This window comes from Canis aureus, chromosome 31 (assembly GCF_053574225.1).
Source record: "Canis aureus isolate CA01 chromosome 31, VMU_Caureus_v.1.0, whole genome shotgun sequence".
In the NCBI taxonomy this organism is placed as follows: Eukaryota; Metazoa; Chordata; class Mammalia; order Carnivora; family Canidae; genus Canis; species Canis aureus.
The window spans coordinates 24,015,201-24,032,985 of NC_135641.1; the positions used below are offsets into that span (position 1 = coordinate 24,015,201).

Genomic DNA, 17,785 nt, shown 5'->3' on the forward strand with positions numbered 1-17,785 from the left:
CAGTGTCTACACTATAATAAATAATGCACACCAAATATGTCCTTATCAAAATTGGGTACAAAACAAGGACAACCACTTTTTCCAGTCTTACTTAACAATGTTCTGGAAGTTCTGTTGCTCTATCTTTTTGTCATTGAGCTCCCTCCTATTTTATTCAGGTTTTCATCACAGTCTTCCATAGAACACATACTCTTGGGAAGTTTTGTTTTGTTTTTACTTTTTGCTCGGCTTATATTGTTTTCTCCCAGCCTGGGTCCTTGGCTCCTCCTTGGCATGTTGTACCAGTTTCTTTTTGTTCTTCCAAAGTATATCTGATGAATTGTAGCTTGTTTGTGTTGAATGTGGGCAGCTCTTTCCAGACCTTCAGCTCTCCCTGAGACAGTGAGGATGAGTTCTCTATGACCTCCATCCCTGACATGCATGTCTCACCTTCAGGCTACAGGGCGGAGCTAAAGTCTTGGGTTCTATCTGCTCTTCTGAGATTGAGGACAGAAAGGGTAGAAATAGCGTTCTGCCGGGGCTGCGTGCACCCTTTGTTAAGTAATCTGGATTTTAATCTCTCTTCTGAAATGATGTTAAATATCTGGTACCAGGAATTAATCTGTCACGTTGGCCATGCGTGCTGTCCTCATGGTAGGATACCTCTGTGTTCCTGATGGTTTCCTGTATCCAGCGAGAGCTGGAGTTGGGGCCTTCACTCTGATGAGTGTTTCCTTGGGCTGCTTACTTACCTCTGAGTCTGTTTTTCTCTGGGTTGGGCAGCATTAGTGAGAATTCTCAGGAATCTGTCCAGCTCTCTCTCTCCTCAGTACCATCATGGTGGGTAGCAGGCTGCAGTGGGACTAGAAGCCAGGCTTTGCTCTGATAGAATGTTTCGTTTCTTTCCTCAATAGCCACATTTTGAAGCTTGTGACTTGTAGTTATACCCCTTTTCTTATTCTGTGGCTGCTGGTGAATTTTCAGAAGTGTCAGTTTTTTCCTTTTGTGGTGATCATCTGAAAGAGCAGACAGATGAGATGATATAAGAATAAAACTTTAAAAATAAAAACTTACAAGTGGGAATGGCAGCTAGCCTTACTAGTTGTTGGAGCACATTACAAAATCATAGCAATTAAAGCAGAGTATTCCTGGCATAAGAAGAGACAGATTAATGGAAGATAAGATTGCTCAGAATTAGACCTTAAGATATATGAAAGTTTAACATGTGATCAAAGAAGCTTTATGCATTTCAGTTGTTTACAACAAAAGAGAAATCCTGGCCTTTTCTTCATACGTGCTTGAAAAAGATTGCACACAGATTAGATAGTTAAATGCACTTAAAGTAGAAAGTAAAACTATTAAAGATACTCTGAAAGTCTACAAAAGTGACTACCAAGTCTCTAAATGGGAGAGAGGAGACTCTTGAGTTTAAAATGAGAGGAACAGGGGTGCCTGGTTGGCTCAGTCAGCAGACTGCTGGACTTTTGATCCCTGGGTTGTGAGTTAAAGTCCCATGTTGGGTGTAGAGATTATAAATAAATACATACATAAATAAACAAATTTTTAAAAGAGAGAGCGGTCAAATTGATAAGAAAAACACAATGTCCCCAGTAGACATTTCGGTAGGGATGTGAAGAGACAAGCAACAGAAAGGAAAAAATAAATGACTTAAGTTTATGCAAATGCAATGCTCTCTAATAAGTACAAATTAAAACAACAAAGTCATGCCATGTTATTTTCAGCCATATAACTAAGGAAAGATTGTCTTAAGTGGTAGCACTTAAAGTGGTCATAAATTTAGCATCTTCATGCACCTTTGCTGAGGTTATAAATTATACAACTCTTTGGATATAAATTTGTCACATTTTATCGTGGACATTTAGGATGTTCACATGTTTTGCCCAGTAATTGAATTCCTGAGATTAAATATGAAGGAAATAGTCCTAAATTCAAGGGGAAAAGAATCTCTGGGTACCAAGATATTTATTATAGTATAATCCATAATGGAGAAACATTGGAAACAAGTTAAGTATCCAATAATGGAGGGATGGTTATAGTTAAAGCATGGTTGCATGATAAGATACCTATGAACAATGATATTTGCAAATAATTTTGAATTACCTGAGCAAAGCTTACATAATTACATTAAGTTTTTTAAAAAAGGATAGAAGGGTGCCTAGGTGACTCAGTGGTTGAGCATCTGCCTTCAGCTCAGGGCATGATCCCAGGATCCTGGGATCGAGTTCCGCATCAGGCTCCCTGTGGGGAGGCTGCTTCTCCCTCTGCTTCTGCCTCTGTCTCTCTCTGTGTCTCATATGAATAAATAAATAACATCTCTTAAAAAAATAAAATTTAAATTTAAAAAGGGTATAGAATTGTGGTATATGATTGTAAGTATGCAGAGAAAACAACTGGAATAAAAACTTATAAAAATGCTACAAAAATCCAGTTGTCTTTGGGGGGTGGAATTAACAGTACTTGTTTTTTCCTTTTATATTTCTGTTTTATTGTCAACTCTCGGTTACAAGTAACAGAAACCCAACTCCAAACAGTATGAGCAAAAATAAAAGTTTATCAGTCAAGTAATCAAAAATCTCAGGGATAGAGCACATTTCAGTCTAGATCCAGAGGCTCCAATGACATGGTGATGAGTCTAACTGTCCTATTATTTCATCCCTCATCCCTGCTGCTTTTAGTGCATCAATAACATTTTTCCTTGATACAGATGGCTTCTTTTGTGAGACCAGAGAAGGCGGCTGAAAAAGACTTCTACTTCTGTCATTCTGTATCCCAGAACTGAAGAAATTTTCACTCTTCTGATGTCTGTATTTCAAACCCTCCTGAGGACAAACTGGTGGTTGCCAGAGGGAAGGGGGTGGAAGGATGGGCAAAATGAGGGAAAAGGGTGGGAGGTAGAGCCTTCCAGTTATGGAATGAATAAGTCATGGGATGAAAGGCACAGCGCAAGGGATATAGTCAACTATATTGTAATCCTGTTGTATGGTGACAGATGGTAGCTACACTTGTGGTGAGCACAGCATAACATAGAGTTGTGGAATCACTATGCGTTACACCTCAAATTAATGTAACATTGTGTGCCAACTAGATTTCGTTTAAAACAAAAACAGTCGGGGAGCGCCTGGGTAGCTCAGTCAGTTAAGCATCTGCCTTCGGTTCAGGTCATGATCTTGGGGTCCTGGGATCAAGCCTGTGTCAGGCTCCCTTCTCAGTGGGGAGTCTGCTTCTCCCTCTCCTCCCCACTCATGCTCTCTCTCACTGTCTCTGTTGCTTTCTCTCTCTCTCTCTCTCTCTCAAATAAATAAATAAATAAATAAAATCTTAAAACAAAAAGAAAACCCCAGAAAGTCTGGCAGTCTGTGGTTAACCTTGTCAGGTCACGTGGTGACCTTGATCTAATAAGCACCCCCCCTCCGTTCTGTTGCTAGTTATTAAGGAGTGGGGGAAATGCATGCATGGAGTTAGTCCTACCTGAATCACTTTCGATGGGAAATCTGCAGGAAAGCATGCTTCCAAAATGTGGAGAAAGAGAGAAATACAGCAATCTTCTATAACAAACAAGTATTGCATATAAACTGAAAAAAAAAAAAACTTATTTTTTTTAAGGGGAAGGGAAAGGACAGAGGAAAAGAGAGAATCTTAAGCAGTGTGGAGCCTGACCCAGGGCTTAATCTTACAACCCTGAGATCATGACTTGAGCTGAAATCAAGTCAGATGCTTAAATGAGCCCCGCAGGGGCACAAACCTTATTATTATTTATTTATTTATTTATTTATTTATTTATTTATTTATTTATTTTAGGGGGGATGCAAGCAGGGGGAGAGGCAGAGGGAAAGGAAGAGAAGAATCCTCAGACAGACTGCCCACTTAGCTTGGGGCTAGATCTCAGGACCCTGAGATCATGATCTGAGCCGAAATCAAGTGCCAGACACTTAACTGAGTTCCCCAGGTGCCCCTTCCAAACCGTATTATTTTTTGAAGATTTTATTTTTTAAGTAATCTCTACCCTCAATGTAGAGCTTGAAGTCACAACCCTGAGATGAAGCATCACATGCTCTACAGACTAAGCCACCCACCCCCCCCCCACAACCATTTGTTAAGAAAAATACACTATTTTGCTAGCAATAGTAATGCCTGTTAAGTGTTAGGTTTGCCAAATATTTGGTGGTGACATGTAATTATTAATGGTGTGTGATATATGTGGATGATGGGGCCATCAGGGAAATAGATTCTTTACAAGACCAAACCTTATTTTTAAGAGCAAATTGCTACCATCCACCCACCTCTCCCCAACCCTTCACCATGAAAGGAAAAAACCCAGCATTCTTCAAATTTGACTGGTTAAAGTATGTCATTTCATTTAGATACTAAACCAATGAATTAAATAGCCAAAAAGAAATAATTCTTAAAATTGAAGGTGATACACAGTTATAAATTATTAGAAGCATCAAACCTAGGAATAAAGTGAAAAGCTATTTTGAGAGGAAGCTCATACTATTGGAGAAACATATTAAGTCCTGAGTTATGACATTGAAAATCAAGTTTTGAGTTAAAATGTTGACCCATCCCTCAAAGGACCCCAAAAATCAAAACCTAAAAAACAAGTAAAACAAAACTAATAAAGACATGAGAATGGGCTTCTCTCTAGCTGCAAAGAGTTAGAGACTACAATGAGAATTCGATGACCAAACCACTCATAAGGCTTTCCTCATAACATTTTCTTGCAAAGGCAACTATTCTCATGGGAACAATAGCTGAGGGCTTCTTAGGGAAATAAGCAGAGCTGAGGCTAAGACTCAGGATCTTACAAAATGTTGTTTTGTGCATCGGCAGCTTGTCTTCATGGCTCAGTAATACCCCATTGTATCGATGGAACACAATTTGTTTAGCCATTGATGGACATTTGGGGATTTTCCAGTACTTGGTTATTATGAAAAAATCTGCCATGAGCATTTTGTACAGCTCTTTTTTGTGGGCATATGTTGTTATTTTTCTTGAATCAATACCTAGAAGTAGAATTTACGGGCCAAATGGTAAAATTTAAAAGAAGCTGTCAAACTCCTTTCCAAAGTAACTGTACCATTTTATATTTCCACTGGCAGCATATGAGAGTTCCAGATGCTTCACATCCTTGCCAACACTTATTATTTTCAATCCGTTTTACTTTTAGCTATTTTAGTGCATGTGAAGTGAGATTTCATGCTGGTTTTGATGTCTATTTCTCTGATGACAAATGAGGTTAAATTTTTTTAATGGGTATTTCTTTTTTTTCCCCCCAAGATTTTATTTATTTATTCATGACAGTCACAGAGCGAGAGGCAGAGACAAAGGCAGAGGGAGAAGCAGGCTCCCTGAATGGAGCCGGATGTGGGACTGGATCTCAGGACCCTGAGGTCAAGTCCTGAGCCGAAGGCAGAGGCTCAACCACTGGGCCAGCAAGGTGTCCCTTTAATGAGTATTTCTATATATTCCTTTGTGAAGTTCCTGCTCAAATCTTTTGTTCGTTAAAAAAAATTGAGAGGAAGGTGCAGAGAATTTCCATGTACTCCCTGCCACAATATTACACGGCTTCCCACATTATCAACATCCTCCACCAGATGGTACATTCGTTACAATTGATGTACCTATGTTGATATATTAGGTTAGGGCTCACTCTTGGTGTTGCATATTCTGTGGGTTTGGATAACAAATCTATAACTATATTTGCTATAATCCTTTTACAAACAAGTCACATTTGGGATGTCTGGGTGGTTGAACTGGCTGGCTCAGTGGCTGAACATCTGCCTTGGGCTCAGGTTGTGATCCTGGAGTCCTGGGATCGAGTCCCACATTGGGCTTCCCCATAGGGAGCCTGCTTCTCCCTCTGCCTGTGTCTCTGCCTCTCTCTCTGTGTCTCTCATGAATAAGTAAATAAAAACTTAAAAACAAAAGAAAACAAAATGCAAGTCATATTTGTTATGTATCATTATAGTATCCTACAGAGTGTTTTCACTACCTTGAAAATCCTCTGTGCTCCACCTATCCATCCCTTCACTCGAATCCTGGCAGTCACTGTTTTACTGTCTCCATCATTTTACCATGTCCAGAACGCCATATAGCTGGAATCATCCAGTATCAGGCAGCCATCTCATATTGGCTTCTTCTACTTAATAATATGCAAACCGTTAACCAGTTACTTTTTTATCCTTTATTGCAAAATTGCCTTATGGCCATTAGTTATGTGGCGAAAATGCTTGCAGCAAAAATGTCTGTGGCAAAGATGCTTGTGGCAAAAATACCTACGACCAAATTTTCATTTCAGATATTGTGCTTTCCAATTTCTAGATATTCATTTGCTTTTTATACTTTGCGGTTCCTATCTCATTGTGTTGTTTTCCTTTATGTCCTTGAGAATATAAAGCTTATGTATAATGGCTGTTTTCATGTCCTTGTCATCTTGCTCCACCATCTCTGGCATTTCAGCATCATTTTATATTGACTAATTTTTCCTCTGGTTATGAATCATGTTTTCCTTCTTCTTCATAGACCTACTAATGCTTGGTTAAATACTGGACATTCTAAATTTTAGATTGTTGAGCTTTGGCTTTTGTCGTGTGTCTTTAAAGAATGGTTCCTTGTGCTTTTTATGGGTTTGTGTGTGTGTGTGTGTGTGTGTGTGTGTGTGTGTGTTTTGTTTTTGTTTGTTTTTGCTGTGCAGTTAAGTTTGTGGACTCATCTCCTAGGGAGAGTCTAGAGTAGGCTATACTGTGAGGTTAATTTATCCCCACTGTTAAGCCTGGACTTTCTGGAGTCTCTCATTAAGGTTCTGTGTGTACAATACTGCCTCTCTACTCTGACTAGCTGGGATTTGAACAATTCCTGGTGCTCTCTGAATTTTTTGGTTTCTGTCTCTGGAAATCATTCTTTGATATTGTGGGATTTCAGCCTGCCATGTACAGACTGGTTTGTAGTCAAACATGAAAAGGGATCCATATTCAGATTTCTGGAATTCCTTCTTTGCTCTGTTCTCCTTTTCAGGAATTATGCCCTATAAATTCAGCCTCCTTAGTATTCTTCAAATCCAATCTTTATCTCCTCAGCTCAGTTTGTATGCCCCCATCTGTCCCATAGCTTGGACATTGCATCTAGGCAGAAAGGTTGGGAAAGTGTAGGGCTCACATCATTTTTTCCCCATTTTCTCATAAATCATGAGCCTCAACTACCTATTGTCCAATATCCAAAATTTGTTTTTCCTACATTTCCTCCAATTTTCTAGTTGCTTGTGGTGGGAAGATAATTGCAGACTCCATTACTCTGGCATGGCTGGAAATACAACCCCAGAGTTTAATGATACTGGAGAATTATCAGTTACAGTTCCAGCTTATAAATTTGGGGCTCTTTTGTCTTCTCTGTTTTATGAATCAGCAGACTTTGGGGCACCTGGGTGGCTCAGTGGTTGAGTGTCTGCTTGGGCTTGGGTAGTGATCCTGGAGTTCTGGGATCGAGTCCCACATTGGGCTTCCCTGTGGAGAGCTTGCTTCTCCCTCTGCCTGTGTCTCTGCCTCTCTCTGTGTGTCTCTCATGGATAAATAAATAAAATCTTTTTAAAAATCAGAAGACTTTAAAAGGTTAGTAATGTTATTATATATTATATATTTGGTATTTCTTTGTTAAGGAAGTATAAAGGCACTTGCTTTTATGTAAGTTGCTGATCAAATGATCAGTGGCCAAAGCATTTAACAACATATTTGGATGTTTTTCTTCCTGATTACAAAGACAATGAATTTTCATTGCAAAAAAATTGAAAAGCACAAAACAGCTTAAAGAAAAAAAATCATAGTTCCAGTTCTCAGAGACTATTACAGTAAATATGATTCTACCAGTAATTTTGTGTGTGTGTGTATATATATATATATATATATATATATGTTGATAGTGATCTCTTAAGCTCCAGTACTGGGGAACAGGGTAGGGTGTCACAGATAACCTCCAAATTATAATTTAAACAAAAATTGTCACAATATTTTAGAATATAATTTGGAGGTAAAATAATTTGGTTTGAAGTGTATTTAACATTTAAACAACCTATGCAACCTACACATATAGCAAATCAGGTTGTACTCGTGAAACTAGTATAATGTCATATGTCAGTTATATTTCGATTAAAATAGAACATTGCAATAGAAGAATGAGTGTTAGCTTTTATGCTGATACAGAGGTTGATAATCTTTCCTAAGGACACGTTGAGTTTTCATTGGTTCACTTGCTCAAAAACTGAAATAATTGTGGGCTTTCTTTGTTCTCAAGAAATTTAACTACGTGTGCTGAAAAGATAGCTGATTCTTTTTATAGTGAGCTTCGTCCCTCTGAATTGAATGTCAGCACATCTAATAATAAAAGAAATTCACATTAAGATGGCGAAAAGGAACTGCACCCTAGGCTGTGTTCTCAACATTTTTGGATTTATCACATACGTTTTATTCTGGGAATTTGGCAGCACTCCAGAAGGGCTTGATAAACAAGTCAGAAAGCTCCTGCAGTAAGAGTGCCTCCCAAAAATAAATAAATAAATAAATAAATAAATAAATAAATAAATAAACAAGTAAATTAGTAAATAAATAAATAAGTAAATAAATAAATAAATAAAAAAGAGTGGCTCCCACTGTGTATGAAAGCACCTTGGGTAGCATGCTAGTTATTTGGTTACCTTCCACACTGTTTGACAGTTTGAGAACTCTGAGTTCCATGACTTTGCTCTTACATATAGTTTCCAGTAAATGGATCTTTGGTTAGGCAGTGGTATTTTCCAAAATGCATAATTTTTACAGCAGAGACAAAAGGGAGAACTTTAGGACAAGGGAGTCAGGTTAAGAATGGAGTTATTCCTGCAAAGGGATTCCTGTGCTGGGATTAACTTTGGAGGCTTGCTTTTGGACTCTGGCAAAAGTCGTATTGTGAGCATTTCTTTAGGTTTGTTCTTCCTACAGTGTTATAATTTCCTTAAATTTCTTGAGCCCTTCGTTACAGTCTTGTGGTGGGGATGGGGATCAAGGAATAGGAGAATCAAATAAGGCAAGGCTTGCCCCACATCAACCACTGGTTTTCATGGAGAGGAAACAGGGAACTGTGGGAATGGTTTTCAGCAGAGTCTGGTAGGAAACAGGTGGTCTGTGGCAAAGCTGGGAGAAGCTGTAGAGCTGCTCCACTCATACAAGGGCCACCCGGAGTGACCAAAGACAGAACCTTTGATTTTGCAGTATTTTTCCTGGAAGAAAGAGACACTCTAAAAGAGATAGGAGGAGGGGCATCTGGATAGCTCAGGGGTTGAGCATTTGCTTTTGACTGAGGTCAGGATCCTGGGGTCCTGGGAGTCTCACATCAGGCTCCCCACTTGGAGCTTTCTTTTCCCTCTCCCTGTGTTTCTGCCTCTCTCTTTGTGTGTCTCTCATGAATAAATAAATAAAATAAAATAAAAAAAAAGAGAGAGGAGGAATAGAAAGTTGGGATACACAACACATTTGTTAAAAAATTGGTATCATAATGATACCAATATTAAAATCCATATTCAGTGTTTGCTCTGCTTTTTCGGATAAACTGAATGTCATAAAATATAGTTCATAAGTGCAATTTTTTCCTTAGAGACAGCAAGAGCACGAGGGGTGGGGGTGGGGTAGAGGGAGAAGGAGAGAATTCTAAGTGGGCTCCATGCTGAGTGGGATTCAATCTCATTACCCTGAGATCATGACCTAAGCAGAAATCAAGAATTGGTCACTTAAACGACTGAGCCACCCAGGCACCCCTGTAAATGTGATTTTCATATGGATGCATAATATTCTGTAATATGGATGTTCCTTTGTCAATCTGGGCTGCTCTACTAGAATACCATAGACTGGGTGACTACCACAATAGAAATTTATTTCCCAATTCTGGAGGCAGGGAATTCTTAGATCAGGGTACCAGCACAGTCGGGTTCTGGTGAGGACCCTCTTCCTAGTTTGCAGATGGCCTCTTCTGGCTGGGTCTTACTTGGACAGAGAGTGATCAAGAGACCTTGGGTCTCTTCTTATAAGGGCACCGATCCCATTCACGAGGGCTCTAATTATCTTCCAAAGGCCTCACCTCCAAATACCAACACATTAGCCATTAGGCTTCAATAATAAATAAAATTTCTGAGTGAAATCAATCAATCAATCAATTGGGGAAAGACAATTATCATATGGTTTCACTCATATACGGAATATAAGAAATAGTGAAAGGGACCATAAGGGAAGGGGGGGGAAACTGAGTGGGCAAAAATTAGAGAGGGAGATAAACCATGAGAGACTCCTGACTGGGAAACAAAGCGTTGTGTAGGGGGATGGGGTCACTGGGTGATGGGGACTAAGGAGGGCACTTGATGGGATGAGTACTGGGTGTTATACTATATGTCAGCAAATTGAATCTAAATAAAATATTTTAAAAAATAATAAATGTTTGAGGAGGGGATACAGCCGGGTGTTATGGTGATTTGTTTCAATAATGTTTACACCTAGAAATGAAACATGTTGGCAGATATATATAAAGACAGGGCGAAAGAAATGCCTGACTACTGACTATTTTGGAGAATGGTGTCAGAGCCCAGGAAACTTGGAAATCTCCACGCTGGGCTAGTTGGCTGAGTATTAATGATGGCTGGAGGATGGAGATGAGAAGGCCTCACAGACTCACACATGAGTTTGAACAATGTTGCTAACAGGGTAAAACCCAGGCTTTTGAAAGCATAATTGTTTTCTGTAATTTGAGTTTGTAGAAAACTTTCTTAATATACCAGTCCTGTGTGCTGAGGTCTAGCAAAGGGTAAGCCAGGGCTCAGTTAAAAGGTGAAGTAGAAAAAAAAAAAAAGTTGAAGTAGCAGCTCTTTCTCAGATTCACACATTCCTTTTGACTTATTGGCAGTAAGATATCATCTGGTTCATAGTCTTGTTTCCTTGGCACATTTATTTTGGTAAATAGGAATACATTACATCTGAATCCTGAAGACAAAGATCTTACTGTCTTCCTTACTCATGACACAATCATAGCCACAAAAAAGGAAGAATGAATCCTGGTATTCAAATGAAGAAAAGTTCTATTCAGCTGCTTTCCCACCCTGGAAAACTTTCTCTCTGAGAATAATTTCATGATGGGTAATTCTGTGAGGAATGATACAATGCTGGAAATGTCCACATGCCAAACTGCTTTCAACAAGTGACTGTTTTCTCTGGAAACTGGAAATTGTGATGCATCCCAGTCAAGAGCAGACTCCCTGTCTTCAGTAATAAAGAGAAGGAGCATTGAGGGGATCTCAGGTATAACAGAGATTTAAGATATTTATAAGTAGTAACCTGATCAAAAATAAGATAAATGTATGTTAGGTTGCCTGAGTGACTCAGTGGTTGAGCATTTGCCTTCAGCTCAGGGCCTGATTCTGGGATCCTGGGATCTAGTCCCGCATTGGGCTCCCCAAAGGGAGCCTGCTTCTCCCTCTGCCTATGCCTCTGCCTCTCTCTCTGTGTCTTTCATGAATAAATAAATAAAAAATCTTAAAAAAGAGATAAAGATATGTCTTGATTTCCCATATTTAACAAAAGAACCTATCATTCCACCCCATCTTTTCCTACAATAGAGTAGTCTCACAAAATAAAATCCACATTTATTGAGAGAGATGTTTTCAGAATGTGTAGGGAATCATGGTCCCTGCAGTGAACACGAGAACTGAAATGTAAACCTGTTGTTTCCTTCACTATTCGCTTACCTTTCTTAGATGTGGGTTTCTCCCAAGGCTGAGTATTATCTGTTCCATAAAAATAGATATTTTTCATTCAACATATCTACTAATGGCAACTGTTTTATGTATGCTCAAAATTCTTAAGAAGGATTGTTAAGGGCAATTCTAATAAATTCTAATATATTCTATTGCCTTAAGTATTGTGACATAGACTACTGGAACTCCCTGCTATTTGCATGCTCCTCTATATTTCCCTGTAGTTAGGTTGGCCCCATAACTAGGTCTGGCCAAAAGAGCAGAGATGGGTATCACTTCCAGGCTGAAGTAATGAAATATCTGATGTGCCTTCCCACACACTGTACTCTCCTTCCACGTGGGAAGCCAAATGATGGGCAATGAGAGTCACAGGATGAAAGGACCCTGCATCCCTGAGCCACCTTTGGAGGAGAGCTTCCTTAGGGAACTCCCCAAGTGACATCAGACTATATAACATGTGCAAGAATTAAGCCTTTGTTTTGTTAAGTTTATTGTGTTGTGCAATGTCTGGGGTCATTTATTATTGCTGCTAGCATTTCTTACCCTTTAGAAACCATCTTCCCACCTCCACTGTCAACTGTCAGATGAACTCAGTTCTCCACTCAGGTTTTCTTAGGACAGAGCACAGCAGTCCTTGCAATAAATATGTGTTTGTTGAAAAATACATCTGATATCAAGCTTTTTCATTCAAACTCAGTTTCAAGTTTTTCATAATTTTGTAAGAGGGTTTATCCTGATAAAAAGTGATCTTTAAAATACTTCATGTATGAGTTAGGGATATAATATGATGGGATCCCTGGGTGGCGCAGCGGTTTGGCGCCTGCCTTTGGCCCAGGGCGCGATCCTGGAGACCCGGGATCGAATCCCACGTCAGGCTCCCGGTGCATGGAGCCTGCTTCTCCCTCCTCCTGTGTCTCTGCCTCTTTCTCTCTCTCTATGTCTATCATGAATAAATAAATAAATCTTTAAAAAAAAATAATATGATAACATTTCCTAGTTCTTGAGTTATATAGTTAAATTAAATACAGCCATTTCACTGGGTTCTGAAATGAGTACTATGACTTTAAGGTGCTCCTAGATACATTTGGGAAACCTTATATACTTCTAAGCTACAAGGAATATATAATAATGAGATGGCCTTGAAATGTAAAATATTGATATTGTTTCCATCCATTCATTTAGCCATTCAACAAAAAGGTATTGATCACCTACTGTTAGGCAGGATCTGTGGTGGGTAGAGTAGAACTATGTTATCCAATTTTGTAGCCATTAGCCACATGTGGCTTTTTAAATTTAAATTCAAATTAATGTAAAAAAAAATAAAATAGTTTTGTTCTTCTGTCACACTAACCACATTGCAAGTACCCAATAGCTAACATGTAGCTCATAGTTACCTTATTGGACAAAATGAAAGAACATTACCATCATCCAGAAAGTTTCACTGGAGAGCACTTACCTAGAGGGAAGATAGACATGTAAGCTCATAATTTCCCTTTATCTTAATAATTGTTTCCATAAAAAATAATAAAATATGGTTCCAGGTTAAGAAAGAAGATGCTTTAGACCTCCAGAAAGGTCAGGAAGTCTTGGGGATAACATTTGAACTAGGTCTTAAATAATGAGTAGGAATCTACTAAATTGAGGAACAAGGGAGGACACCTTCCAAGAAAAGTGAAGAACAGATACAAAGCCAAAAAAAGCATAAATAGGCTGATAAGGCAAGATGAGAAATTCAATATGACTGGAAAGAAACATACGTAAGAGAAAAGACCAGAGATGAGGTTGAGTATAGCAAACTCAGGAAAAGAGACTAGTAGGGTAGAAAGGGTTTGGACTTTATCTTTGGCGATGGGAAGCCAACAAAAGTCTTTTAAGCAAGAGCATAACATGATCAGATTGGCACTGTATTAAGGTCACTTGCTGGCATTATTGCTGTCCAAAGACTACATTAGAGGCTCTTTGTTATGAGGCCTAGCAAGTAAAGACAAAAGCAGTAGTGATTGTGTTGAGGAGCAAAGACTCAATTCTAGAGATATTTCTACATTAGAATTATAAATTTAGGATATAATCATGACCTAATTTTTGCTATTTCATTCAGTTGGAGTATATGATGAGCCAGGTAAAAGGAGAAGTGGGAGTGTGTGTTAGGTGGGTGTCTCAGCCCCTGCTCACAGAGAATAAACAGACATAAGGTTAACACGCATCTCTATCCTATCACATTAAGGCTCTATTTCTTCAATAGAGAAAATCATTTGTGACCTTCTTCACAATTGGACACTTGAAGTTATCAGAAGCTCACTTCTCCCTATGAAATCTGTTTCATTGAAGGGACTCTGAATGTTACCTCCATATTGAAAATTGTTGCCTTTTAATGAATTTATTTTGTCAGCTTGTATTTCCATAATGTACTCTGAGTTATTTTAACACAGGGTTATCTATATATTGAGGGATGATGTTATGGTTAGTGGGTGGTGAGGTATCTGGAATTTATATAAGTATGAGCCTTATGAAAATATGTTCTAGGAGCACCTGGGTGCCTCAGTTGGTTAAGCATCTGCCTTCGACTCAGGTCATGCCTAGGATTGAGCCCTCATCGGGCCTCAGCGGGGAGTCTGCTTCTTCCTCTACTCCTCACCTTGCTCATGCTAGCTCTCTCTCTCAAATAAATAAATAAAATCTTTTAAAAATATCTTCTAAGGCTGATAGGTGCCTGTTTGTGAGGAGCATTTAGGAGTGGATCACAGTTGATACGAGCCTGATTTTTCCATTATAAGGAGATTTCTGATTTGTTTTTTAGTCTATCCAAGTAAAATTTCAGGTGACTTTTAGTTTCTCAGAAAGGAACAGGAAGTATTTATGATAGAGTCAGTTGGCCAGATTAACCAGAGGCACCACTTCCCTTTGTCCGTTAATCACTGAGCCTGGTTTCCTTCTCTGTTGGGTCAACGTCCTTTTTATATCCCTGTTTTCCCTCCAAGTCAGCACTTGCTTCATGATTTCCTGTTTCTGAGCAAAATAATCTTCCTGAAACCAAACATGGAATCAAGCAGAAAAAAATTGGTAAGTCTGCCATGATGAGAGAATTTGAAGTCCTAGAATTTGGGTTATAGGATGTTCAAGAATTAGAGGGTGGAATGTTTGGGGTCCTCAGCCTGCTTTCCATGCCCTTCCCAAGGGGCTGTCTGCTGTGATAGAAGGCACTGAGGGACCCAGGGCTCCCTATGAAAGCTTCCTTATGTAGTTCTGTGGTAAAACAGCATTTAAGCCCCTCTTTTTTTTTTTTTTTTTTTTTAAGATTTTATTTATTTGAGAAAGAGCAAGTGAGTGAGCATGAACTGGGGAAGGGGCAGAGGCAGAGGGAGAAGCAGACTCCCTACTAAGCAGGGAGGCCGATGTGAGGCTGTATCCAGGGACCCCGAGATCATGGGACTCCAAACCAGGGCCCCAGTATCACGACCCAAGCCAAAGACAGACGCTTAACAGACTGAGCCACCCAGGCACCCCTTAAGCCTCTCTTCTTAAATGTAAAAGGATTAAGTGAGAAATAAATGTTTCTCACTGAACAATGTTCTGAAGCTTCTAATTAGTGTAGTGCTTATCTCTAAGGTTGAAGGTTAAAAATGCCTGAAAGGGAATATATTTCTGTTGCCTCCTCCTTTTTTAAACATCATTTTATTTATTCATGAGAGACACAGAGAGAGAAGCAGAGACAGAGGCAGAGGGAGAAGCAGGCTTCCCACAGGAAGCCGGATGTGGGACTTGATCCCGAGATCTTGGGATCACGCCCCGAGCCAAAGGCAGATGCCCAACAGCTGAGCCACCCAGGGGCCCCTTTTTGTTGCCTTCTTTATGCTGTGGTAATTTTTTCTGAGCCATTAACAATGTTATTAGGGGAAAGAACCTTCTCTTAAGTGATCATAAATTTAATAGCTTATTTTTCTGATATGCAAAAAAGAAGTCTTTTTTATTTTTGAATGCTTTTGTTACATTGTTTATATTATTATGCCACAAATCAGTGTCTAGTAGGAAAACTGATGATGAATTCACACTATATTCATCTATGTAAAATGCTACAGGATAACTTTGCTAACCCTTTCTTAAAGCTGCCATGTATTAAAACCTGTAAAAGCTCAATTTGTCATAGGTTTTGTCATAGGGTTCAGATGAATACTTTACTTGGTCACCTTCTAACAGGGGAATCAAAAGTGATTCTGGTAGCTTCCCTGAATATTATATGCAATGGAAAACCTTTGTTTTGTTTAAATTGTTTTGACAGCCCACAAACCATTCTTTCCTCAATTCCTATAAGACACAGTAACTGAACTGGTCTGCTTGCTGAGACAGGCTTGTTACATGGGTAATGCACAAAGGCTGGCTAGTGTAGGCAACATAGATGCTGTGTTGCAAGAAGCTCCTGTGGGCATCATCTGGAAACCTTTACCCTTTCTTCATGCTCTCTATCTGCTCACTGAGCTACTATATACCCTTGTTGGGAATCCTGGAGATGTTGCACTGCAAACCACCAGGTAGCAATGCAGTGGTGAAGACCAATCAGAGATTTTAGGCATATTTACCTCCATTCTTTAATAATCAATCTATTCAACAAAATATATTGAGTTTTGGGACAACTGGATGGCTCAGTGTTTGAGCATCTGCCTTTGGCTCAGGGTGTGCACGATCCCAGGATCCTGGGATCGAGTTCTGCATCGAGATCCCCACAGGGAACCAGCTTCTCTCTCTGCTTATGTCTCTGCCTCTCTCTCTGTGTCTTTCATGAATAAATAAATAAAACCTTTATTTTATTTATTTATTTAAAAGGATTTATTTATTTATGATAGACATAGAGAGAGAGAGAGAGGCAGAGACATAAGCAGAGAAGGAGGAGGGAGGAGGGAGAGCAGGCTCCATGCCAGGAGCCTGACATGGGACTCAATCCTCGGACCCCAGGATCGCGCCCTGGGCCAAAGGCAGGCGCCAAACCACTGAGCCAGCCAGGGATCCCCTAAATAAAACCTTTAAAAAATATTGAATTTCTCCTCTGGGTCTGACATTGGGTTGCTTGATAGAAATCAAAAGACGAGATTCAAAATAAGACATGGTTCATGCACAGAAAGATAGTATTATAAAGATCAAAATTATAAAAAATTTATTTATAAGGTCTCAAATTGATGTATAGAATCAAGGCTATTTCAATCCCAGTAAGGTTTTCAGGGAACTTGACAGGCTGATTCCAACATTTTTATGGAAGAGCAAAGGGCTGAGAAGAGTCAGAATTCTCTGAAAAAAGAACATGGTTGGAGAATTTGTCCTTCCAGATAATAATACTTATTATAAAGCTATAGTAATTAAGACAATAGGGTTTAATTTAGGAACAAAGAAATAGAATCAGATATGAACCCATGCATATATGAAAATTTCACTCATAATGAAGGCTGCTTCACAGATCAATGGGATAATAATGGATAATTCAATAAGTGATGCTGGGATACTTGGTTATATATATTTTAAAAACCATGACATTGAATCCCTTCCTTGCATCATGCACATAAACTTATTGCAACAAAGTTAAAGACTTAAATATGAAAGAGAAAACTTCAAATTTTTAGAAAAAATATATGGATAAAAAAGGATTGTATAAACAAAACTCAAAAGGCATAAACAATGAAGAAAAATATTTCTAATCTTATTATAGTAACATCAAAATCTTCTATTAATCAGAAAATACCCCTAAAGAAAGTGAAAGGGACTAGCCACATATTGGAAGAACTTACACCACATATCTCCGATGACAAAGAATTAGTATTCAGAAGATATAAAGAACTAAAAAAGAGTCCTATAAAAATTGAACAAAAGTATGAAAGAATACATTGTTGGTTAATAAATGAAAATTATTAATAAATTATATTATCAATTATTTGTATTAATAAAATCAACTTATATAAAAAAATACAAAATTATTAATATATTAATATATGAGAATTATTTTATTAATAATCTAGGAGATTAAACTAAAATCACAATGAGATT

General features: G+C 38.6%; 1 long non-coding RNA gene across 1 annotated transcript; it reads right to left on the bottom strand.

Annotated features, from left to right (window-relative positions):
• On the bottom strand, positions 1–11,891 carry LOC144302556 (uncharacterized). Its single transcript, XR_013369460.1, has 2 exons — positions 11,750–11,891; positions 1–995 (listed from the first exon to the last, which is right to left on the bottom strand). It is a non-coding gene; the product is annotated as an uncharacterized LOC144302556 (long non-coding RNA).
• Between the last annotated feature and the right edge of the window lie 5,894 nt (positions 11,892–17,785).